An 11028-nucleotide genomic window follows, 5' to 3' on the forward strand; every position below is an offset into this window, starting at 1 on the left:
CCTACTTATCCTTGTGACCTACAATTTTCTTTTAAACCAGCAGCTGCTGAGCAGATCGGAGTCACAATGGGAAACAGCATCACAATGTGTACCTTTCCCCTGCTTCAGATTCATGGCATAGCAGCCTGTTTGGATTACTGCAATCAGACATTGAGAGTGAAAAAAGAAAAAGACGAAGGAGACCTAAACTCAGCTGACTTTTGTGGAGCAGTTGCTTTCCACTGTACCAGCTCTGTGTTCTCTGCCCGGAAGCAGAGACCGGAGATCTGTCCCCAGCGTTCTCCTATCATTTCTTTGGGTAGGAGATGGATGGACTCTGTCAAAAGATAAGAGAATTGGAAGCCATGTCAATATGTTGGAAGTATTAGGCATGAGAGGGGGAGCAGCAGAAGTCTTCGGTGTGCAAAATGATTCACTAATGCTCAGAAAGGAGGGTACATATGGAAGGGGGGAAGTGTGGCTGGCCAGAAGGTGCGAAGAGGAAATGGACAATAAAGGCAATGCAACAGCTGTCTTTCCTTACTGCAGTATAATTAGGCAGTTAGCTTTTTTCCGTCTTAAAGTTCTCTGCTTGTTTTCCTGTATTTTCTGTTTCAAACCAAGTATACATCTTCCATGAATCTCTGTGCAGTTTTTTTTAGCTTGCTGCAGTTTGCACATCTCTATAACTTTTTTTTAATTATGGGACTTTGCCCTTAAAGAGTTTTTTCAGCCTACCAAAGGGTCTCTACCAAGTTTGGATAAATGAGTAAAATCCTTCTTTCCTGGTTACAGCAGATTATATCATCTGGCTAAAGTATTTCTGATATTTACACCATCAACTATTTTTCTTCTTCTAGAGAGACTTAATTTGATAAATTTAGAAAACAAACTCAGTCTACAAAACATCCAGTCAAATTCCCATTTGTGTTGTGATTCCATCAGACCACCATAGAGTCTTTGGTTGCTGCTAAAACCATGGCTACGTTTCAGTACTGGATAAATATTTCTATGAACGTATGGGATGAAAGATGTATTCGAAGAGCAAGGTCCTTGTTTATTCCATCTGAAGTGATTGTGACCAAAATTTGGCCCTATTTATTCATAGAAAACATTCTCTTTAAGTAACTTTGTGCTGATACAATAATAAATCCTTATCTGAAGAAAACTACAGTTCAGTCTGTAATAAATATGAAGTTATTTCCTCATTTACAGAAAGAACAAAGTTCAGGGTAAATTGCTGTACTGTAAGAATGATCAGCTAATCTTGCTGGAAACTTTTGGGCAAAGAACATGGAATTGTAAATACCTCCTTACAGAAATACAATTGAAGATGTATAAACCTGGACAATAGCAACTGCTTTAGAAAGTAAAAATGGAGGTGTTTCATTTTAAATGTTGGGAGAAGTGGTGATAAAATCAAAATGCAAATACTGTCTGTCATAGAAATCATAACAGAAGTTTGAACATGCCATGAACATGTTTTGTAACCAAACTAAGGTATTGCCAGGAGAAAGAGGTATACATGGAGTGCTATTATACTTAAGCAATGTTTAGTGTCCAGAAAGGTTCTTTAAGGACCATTACATTAAGGTACTTGTAAGAACAACCTTGTGCTGCTTAAAGTTGTTCTGGGGGAGCAAAATGACCCTAAGCCAACACAAGACTGGAAGGAATATATTTCAAAGTAAAGTAAAACCACCTTCATTTCCATTGGGTACTACATAAAACAGAGATCAATTGGACTTAAAGAGCTAGCCCTCTTCCTTTCAGTAAAGTTACATGAAACTTCCTCAGCATTCCTAAGCTCCAAGTGAGAAAATGTTTGGAAGCCGTTGTTGGCCTGACAGCATGATAGTGCATATATTTCTCAATAAGTGGCTTTGCTTTAGCTATATAGCTAACTGAGATCAGACTATCTTGATAGAACTAGGCCACAACATTATTTCAGGCTTGGTCTACAATGGGAAATTAGTTCAAATTTAGGTGACTTAGGACTGATTCCTTTTAAATTTGACCTTACTACAGGGTCCATTCTGTTGATTTTATGGGTTCCTAAGGTTAACTTTTGTACTCCTGGATCGAGGAATAATGCCAATTCGACCTTGCATGGCCAACCTTTGGGTTGTGCAGACAAAGTGCTGTGAAATTTGACATTCTTAACCTTCTGGATGTGTCCCAATGTGACCACTCTGGCCATCACTTTTGGATCTGCTGTTCTCCAGGTTTGCAGGAAGCAGCCATGGAAAATTTGAATGTCATTTCCTGTTTGGCCAACATGGTGAGCAGAGCAGGCAGCACATCTCAGCAGCACATCTGACAATGAATTCCCAGGGTCACAGACAAGTTCCAGCACAGAGATCTAGAATATCATTGCTGGGAGGGCAGATCTCTGTTGGGAAAACTATGAAGCAGCAAAAGAAATGCAGACATATACTCCAAGATCTCACAGGGCGTAGAGTAAATATTGCACACCAGAAATGTCCAGCAGTGCCACATGAAAATAAAGAGCTCAGGGAGGCATAACATAACACAAAGGAAGCATACAAACATTCTGGGTAATCACCACAAACATGCCACTTCTATAAGCAGCTACATGGAATTCTAGGGAGTGACCCAACCACTGTCCCCAAACGGTCTATGGACACTTCTAAAGATATTCCTCAGGTAGCCTTTGGCAACAACAAGGAGGACGTGATTGAGGAAGAGGATGAGGAGGACAATGGTCAGCAGGCAAATGGAGCAGCTGATTTCACTGACAACCAGGAACTTTTTCGTAGAATCACAGAACACTAGGACTGGAAGGGAGAATGAGAGGAACAAACCCCAATGGCAGAACCAAGTACTGTCTAAACCATCCCTGATAGACATCTATCTAACCTGTTCTTAAATATCTCCAGTGATGGAGATTCCACAATCTCCTTGGCAATTTATTCTACTGTTTGACCACCCTGACAGTTAGGAACTTTTTCCTAATGTCCAACCTTAACCTCCCTTGCTGCAGTTTAAGTCCATTGCCTCTTGTTCTATCCTCAGAGGCCAAGAAGAACAAGTTTTCTCCCTCCTCCTTATGACACCCTTTTAGATACCTGAAAATCACTATCATGTCTCCCCTTAATCTTCTCTTTTCCAAACTAAACAAGCCCAATTCTTTCAGCCTTTCTTCATAGGTCACATTCTCTAGACCTTTAATCATTCTCATTGCTCTTTCCTGGACCCTCTCAAATTTCTCCACATCTTTCTTGGATTGTGGTGCCCAGAACTGGACACAATACTCCAGCTGAGGCCTAACCTGAGCAGAGCAGAGCAGAAGAATGATTTCACATGTCTTGTTCACATCACAGCTGTTAATGCATCCCAGAATCATGTTTGCTTTTTTTGCAACAGCATCACACTGTTGACTCATATTTATCTTGTGGGCCACTATAACCCCAGATCCCTTTCTGCTGTAGTCATTCCTACATTGTATCATTGGATCTCATCCCCTCCTCCCAGGATATTTTGCAGCTAGACCCTGATGCCATGGAGGGCACCTCTGGTGAGTTCTCATTTTTAATAATGCTACAAGTCAGTTAAGCCAATGGGTGTGATCTATTGTGGGTACTGTATCGGTGCAGCCTGGGGGCCCCTGGAACAGATCGTTAAGGTGTCTTTTTGCAAATCTCTCAGACAGGTATGCTTTAATTTTTCTCACTAACTTTCTGGGGAAGCCTGCCTTATTCTGACCTCCTCAATAGGATACTTTTCCATGTCAAGCCATCAGTAAGTAACCTGGAGCCATGGCCCACAGAGCAGTGCAGCATAATGACCAGCCTTGTGCATACATGGAGTCCACATCTGTTTCTTATCAAATTTTCTTATTCTAAGAAGAGTAATATCTCTTTTTGCAACCTAGAGGAAGCAGGGGAAGGACATGAAACTACTATATGATAGCACAAGCTGCTCCACCATGCTTGGACTACCCTCTCCCTTCCCCTGGCTGCTAGGATAAGGGAAATTTTTACAGAGCAGGAGGGCAATGTGCTCCACGAAAGCTGCAGGGAGGAAAGCACAAGCTGTTCTGCCATGCCCAGACCACCCCTCTGCCTTCTCCAGGCTGAGAGGGGAAAGGAAACACAAAGCCCCAATTGCACAACTGCACTGCCATACTTGCCGCCCACCATCTCACTTTCTTTCCACCAGCCTCTGGGGAGAGGGAAAGACTTAATTTCCCAGCAAACAGAAAGAGAAGCACATGGTGACTGCCACTAACCCAACCCCCCTCACCCCCCTCCACAAACATATACACACACTCACTTGTATGCACAGTTTCACAAACTGCTTTTGCAATCACAGGCTTGAAAGCATGCCCTCAATCTGGAAGCAAATGGAGTCAAGTAGGTCCCTTTAGATCTCTGTGTAGTACCTGCTGCATTAGTAGCATCCTTCAGTCTACGTAGGCTATGGATTGCACCCTTCGTAGTTCCGTTTGGCATCCTCATTTGCGGCATCGGCTGTGACTGTGAAGACCCACATGAGAGTGACAGTCCTTGCTGCATCTGTTGCATATGTCATGGGTGTCTGGCAGGTCCTTGCTGTGCTTTCTGTGGGCTCGCTTCTCTTTTGCTAGCTCTCTGATCCTTAACTCACCCTTCTGAAGGCCCTTGTATAGTTCCTGCCTCCATCTCCTGCGATCGTCTGCTAGCTCCTCCCAGCTGTCTGGCTTGACGTCTGCTTCCCTGAGGTCTCTCTTGCAAACATCTTTGTAGCGCAGCTGGGGGCGTCCAGGGGGTCTTTTGCCAGAGGCTAGCTCGCCATACAGGATGTCTTTTGGGATCCTTCCATTGTTCATCCTGTGGACGTGGCCAAGCCAGCGGAGCCGCCGCTGCCTGAGGAGGGTGTGCATAGTTGGGATTCCAGCTTGCTCAAGGATGGTAGTGTTAGATGCTCTGTCCTTCCACGATATTTCAAGGATGCACCTGAGGCAGCACAAGTGGAAGACGTTCAGCCTCTTTTCCTGGCAAGCGTACAGGGTCCAAGTCTCGCTGCCATAAAGGAGGGTGCTGAGGATGCAGGCTCTGTAAACTTGCATTTTGGTGTGAGTGTACAGCTTGTTGTTATTCCACACTCTCTTGTTGAGTCTGGACAGAGTTGTGGCTGCTTTACCGATCCTCCTATTTAGCTCAGTCTCCAAGGACAGGGTGTCAGTGATGGTGGACCCGAGGTAAATGAACTCGTGGACGACCTCTAACGTATAGTTGTCAATGCTGATTGATAGAGAAACAGCAACGTCCTGAGCAAGTACATTTGTCTTCTTTAGGCTGATGGAGAGCCCAAAGTCCTTGCATGCTTTGGAGAACCGATCCAGCAGCTTCTGAAGCTGGTCTTCTCTGTGTGACACGACAGCAGCTTCATCTGCGAACAGCATATCTCTGATGAGGACTTCCCGCACCTTAGACTTAGCTTTCAGCCTTGCAAGATTAAACAGTTTCCCATCAGATCTTGTGTGCAGAAAGATGCCCTCTGTTGAAGATCCAAAAGCGTGTTTAAGGAGGAGTGTGAAGAAGATCCCGAACAGTGTTGGAGCAAGGACGCATCCTTGTTTGACGCCGCTCCTGATGCTGAAAGCATCCGATAATGTGCCGTCATATTGGACAGTTCCTCTCATGTCTTCGTGGAAAGACTGGATCATCTTGAGTAACCCTGGCGGACATCCTATCTTGTGGAGCAGTTTGAACAGTCCATCCCTCCTGACCAAGTCAAAGGCCTTGGTTATGTCTATGAAGGCAATATAGAGTGGCTTCCTCTGCTCCCTGCATTTCTCCTGCAGCTGCCTCAGAGAGAAGACCATGTCAACAGTAGATCTCTCTGTGCGGAATTCGCACTGTGATTCAGGATACACCCTCTCAGCAATCTTCTGGAGTCTGCCAAGGATGACGCGAGCGAACAGTTTACCAGTGATGCTTAGGAGGGAGACTCCATGGTAATTGTTGCAGTCGCTTCTGTCTCCTTTGTTCTTATACAAGGTTATGATGTTAGCGTCGCGCATGTCCTGTGGAACCTCTCCCGCTCTCCAGCACAGGCACAGTAGCTCATGTAGGGGTTCCAGGAGGGTGTCTGTGGCATACTTGATTACCTCTGGTGGTAATCTGGACGCATACCATCCTGGCCTGGGGCCTTTCCTACTGCAATGCTGTCAATGGCTTTCTTCAGTTCATCCACAGTTGGTTCCTGGTCCAGTTCGTCCATTACTGGAATTCGACTGCATCGAGGGCTGAGTCAACCACAATGTTCTCGCGTGAGTACAGCTCGGAGTAGTGCTTGACCCAGTGCTCCATCTGTTTGGCTATGTCAGTGATGACATCACCAGATTTGGATTTCAGAGGTGCCGTCTTGTTCTGGGTGGGTCCTAATGCCTTCTTGATGCTCTCGTACATTCCCGTGAGGTTACCAATGTCAGCACTGGTCTGGATGCTGCTGCATAGCTCGAGCCAGTAGTTGCTGGCACAGCACCTGGCCGTCTGCTATACTGTTTTTCTGGCTGCTCTGAGCGCTTGCAGGGTGTTCTGGCTCGGCGAACGTTTGTACTCCAGGAGCGCAGCACGCTTTTTTTCGATGGCTGGAATCATCTCATCGGAGTTAGCTTTGAACCAGTCATTTGTGTTTCTAGCTCTTCTTCCAAACACCGACAAGGCCGTGTTGTACATTGTACCCCTCAGATGCTGCCATCTGGATGTCACGTCGGCACCCCCAGGGTTGCGGCGCAGATTCTCCTCGAGGGTCGCGCTGAACTTTTCAGCTCTCTCTGAGTTAGCTGTCTTTCTGCCATTGATGCAGGGCCTTCCAGTTGGTTTAGAGCTGTGCAGCTTCTTGGGAATCACCTCGAGTTTGGAGCAAACTAACGAGTGATCTGTATCACAGTCAGCACTATGATAGCTGCATGTCAGAAGGATGTTTTTGAGGTTATCACATCTAGCGATGACCACTTCTAGTTGATGCCAGTGTTTTGAGCGTGGGTGTCTCCATGACACTCTGTGCTGTGGCTTGGTTTGGAAAAATTTGTTTGTGATGCACAGATTGTGGTACGTGCAAGGTTCGAGAAGACACTGACCATTTTCATTCATTTTTCCCACACCAAAGTGGCCTAAGCAGGAAGGCCACAAGTCACGATCGGCTCCAACTCTCGCATTGAAGTCACCCAGAATGTACAGTTGTTTGCGAGCAGGTATTTGTGCTATGGCAGCACTAAGCATGTCATAAAACCTGTCTTTTACTTCTGGTGCGGCGTACAGGGTTGGGGCGTAAGCGCTGATCAGGTGGACAGGACCGGCACAAGTTTGAAGTATGACCTGAAGGAGTCTTTCTGATCCACCCATGACTAATTCCACTATTTGTAGAAGGGTGTTTCTGATGGCGAAGCCAACACCATGCTCCCTGGGTTCTTCTCAGGCTTTACCCTGCCAGAAAAAGGTGTAGTCCTTTTCCTTTAGAGATCCCGAATCTGCGAGACGTGTCTCTTGCAGAGCAGCAATGTCAGCTTGGAGCCTCTTCAGTTCCTCATTGATGACAGCGGTCTTTCGGGTGTCGCTGATGTCCTGAAGATCTTCAGTCAGACCTGTCAGCGTGGTCCACACATTCCAGCAAGCAAGCTTAAAGCTTTGATGGTTTCCTTTTCTTGTTGATTTTCCTATTAGTTTGCCTGGTGCTCAGCTTTCAGGTCACTTGTCAGGTTTGGGAACCTTAAGCCTCACGCACCCAGTGAGGCAGGTGATCTGTGGCAGGACAGTACCCTATTGGCTGGGGGCTGCCCCGCTTGAGGTGGGTGGTGACTGTCCAGTGAGATGCAACGATCTCTCCCACCATCGGAGGCAACCCCTGGTGCTCGTTCTCTACACCAATCGAGCAAGAGCTTATAACCGGTATCTCTTACCTCCCGTGTTGGTTCAACGCTGTTAGCGATGCTGGAGTACCTCTCCAGGCGTGAGCTTGGACGATTATTGGGACCCTGGGCTGCCCAGACGCCAGTGTTCCCCTCTCAACTTTACTGATATAGTCCAAAGGAGAGGATAACCTCTACATCTGGTACCAGCTCAGCTAGAGGAGTTGCCAGGTCAATGCCAGAAGTTGGCACAGAACCACCTTAGGACTCTCCTCCGGATTTTCTGTCAGGGTTTACTCCCTTAGACTTGCTCCTTTCCAGGATAACCCACAAGGCAGTGGGGCATGGAGAATGTGGGTATGGTCCCACTGCCTCTTGCACCTCCCTGGGACTACATGTCCCCAGAGCTCCCCAGGACAACCACCTCGCCTCCCCAGGACCCTCCTCCCCACCCCTCTGCCTCTCATCGGCTACCATCACCCCCCAGATCCTCCCTCCCTGTACCCTTTTCCCCCATCCACTCCCATGTCTTCTGACTGCACCACACTGCCCCATATCAGTTCTCGTTGCCCCCAGGTCCCCCTTCCCCTGGCCTCTCCGCACCTGGCCACATGCTGCTGCAGCCCCATGTCCTCCAGGAAGGCGCCGATCTTGCAGCCCAGCTGCACCCTGGGTCCCAGCCAAAGGCACCAACTCTTCATCTGGCTACGGCTGTCCCTGGAGTCCCACAGATCTGGTGCAGCGCGTGCATGCAGGGAGCGCAGGACTGGGCCTGGAAGCCATGCAATCTGGCCAGCATGCCGCAAGCAGCCTCCGTAGCTGCTGCCATCCTCACAGCCGTACCAGTCGCCCCCAAACCACTTGCCCACCACTGACATCCCTTGATCTCGCCCCCCCCCTCCCCTCCCCCGCTCCTCATGCTGCAGCGGGTCCCTCGGCTCCAGCCAGCAGTTGGGGATGATGCTGCTCCTCACACCTGAAGTAGTAACTAGCTCCCTCTAACCTCCCACTCTAAACTCCCCTCTCAAAACTCCCTCCTGTTAGCAACCATCCTGTTCGCATGCTCCCTGGTCGCTTGCCAGCAGGGCTTTAGAGCTCTGGCCTACCTGAGAGAGCCCCTCCCTCTGACTACTGCTCAGCCAATCGGCACGCAGCCTGAACACATGGCCAGCCTGAGCACAGGGCCTTTCAAACAAACAAACAGACAGCTCAGCACTCCAAACACCAAACAAACAGACAAACCCAGGCCTAGAACCCCCAAACCCAGGCACCCACCCACTCCAGAGAGCCACTTACCCAAAAAAGACACAATTTGTTCTTGCACAGAGTACGTCCCTATTGTGATTTCACAGAGGTTCTTTCATAAAATACTTTATGTCATTAAACTTATTTCATGGACAGCAAATGTGTCTCCTTAATGTCTGGCTTTCATGTGTGCTTTATAGCAGTGTGCTCAACAATGGGCTCTTTGACCGTCACTCACCCCTTCCTCTGCCCCACAATCCTCCAAATGTTAGACTGGCATAAATCTGCAGAAAATGAAAGTGGGAAGACATGTTCAAAGAGCACAGGGAAGCAGGCCCCATGGACAGTGCACAGTGAAATGCATAGAGGAGAACCACTCTGGAGGAAAGACAGGCTGATCAGGGTAAAACGAGAGACCTCAGACAATGAATTGGAGACCCGGGAGCAGATGTTGTTGCTGATGAGGCAGCAAACAGAGCTCCTGTGGTGCCTGGTGCAGGAGCACAGAGCTCCACTGCAGACAATGCTAAACCACCTGCCCCCCTCACCACGTTCTCTAACCTGTCCCCATCAGTACCCAGAATGCAGGGTGTCAGGTCAGGGGTAGCCTTGCATTCCACGTCCAGGCACTCTTCCGAGAGCAGAAGGCTGAGATTCCCTCACCTGTGATGGCAAAATGCCCTTGCTTACCCACCCCCAAAGCCCCTGCCATGAGCTACTTTAGTGTCCCCTGAATAAAAATGATTGTTTGCAAAGTCAGTGTCTTTATTCTTGTGTTGCACAGCGTGTGTGTGTGTGTTTATAAGCTTTAGAGGCAAGTACACATTATTCACGGGCACTACTTAAGTGTAACAGACATGACTGTCATGTCACGATCTGGTCATTCATAAAGCTGTTTTTCAAAGCCTCCCTGATTAGCAGTGCTCCTCACTATGTTCTGCTTATTGCCCTGGTGTCTGGCTGCTCAGAATTACTGAGCAGATGACTTGCCTCAGCCCTCCCGGCTGGCACAACATTTTCCCCTTTTCTCTCACATAGGCCATTTCTACACAGGCCACTTCCTTCAGAAGGGGCATGCTAATACACGGAGCAAAAGATGCTAATGAGGCGTGGATGCAAGTTCCCCGCACCTCATAAGCATAACATCATGTGATTTGGAGTCTGGAAGACTGTTCTTCCAGACTTCAAAACACCATGTAGAAGCGTGGCCCCCGGGGGGGCTTCCAGAAGGATGTGCTTCTTCCGAAGGCCCCTTCTTCCCAACAATTTTCAGGAAAAAGGGGCCTCTGGAAGAAGGACTTCCTTCCAGAAGTCCCCCCGCCCCCGAGGGCCATGTTCTACGCGGCATTTTGGAGTCCGGAAGAATGGTCTTCCAGACTCCAAATCACATGACGTTATGCTAATGAAGTGTGGGGAATTTGCATCCCTGCCTCATTAGCATCTTTCACTCTGTGTATTAGCATGCCACTTCCATAGGAAGTGACCTGTGTAGAAACAGCCATAAATTATGAAGCACACCTTGCTCAGCAAGTGCAGAATGGTAGTAGAATGTGCCTTTGGATGTTTAAAAAACAGGTTCTGGAGCCTGTTTGCATCCCTGCCTCATTAGCATATTTCACTCTGCTACTCAGGCTGCTACCACGAGGGGAATGTTGCCTTCAATGAGGTCTAACCACGTCAAGAGGCTCCAGAACCTGTTTTTTAAACATCCAAAGGCACATTCTACTACCATTCTGCACTTGCTGAGCCTGTAATTGAACTGTTTCTTACTGTGGTCCAAGCTACCTGTGTATGGCTTCATGAGACAAGGAAGCAAGGGGTAAGCTGGATCACCCAGAACCACCCTCTCCACATCTCCAATGGTGATTTCATGTCTGGGAAGAAAGTTCCATTCTGCAGCTTTCTGAACAGATCATCACGCACCTTTCCCAACCATCCCACACTGC

This window comes from Carettochelys insculpta, chromosome 13 (genome assembly GCF_033958435.1).
Source record: "Carettochelys insculpta isolate YL-2023 chromosome 13, ASM3395843v1, whole genome shotgun sequence".
In the NCBI taxonomy this organism is placed as follows: domain Eukaryota; kingdom Metazoa; phylum Chordata; order Testudines; family Carettochelyidae; genus Carettochelys; species Carettochelys insculpta.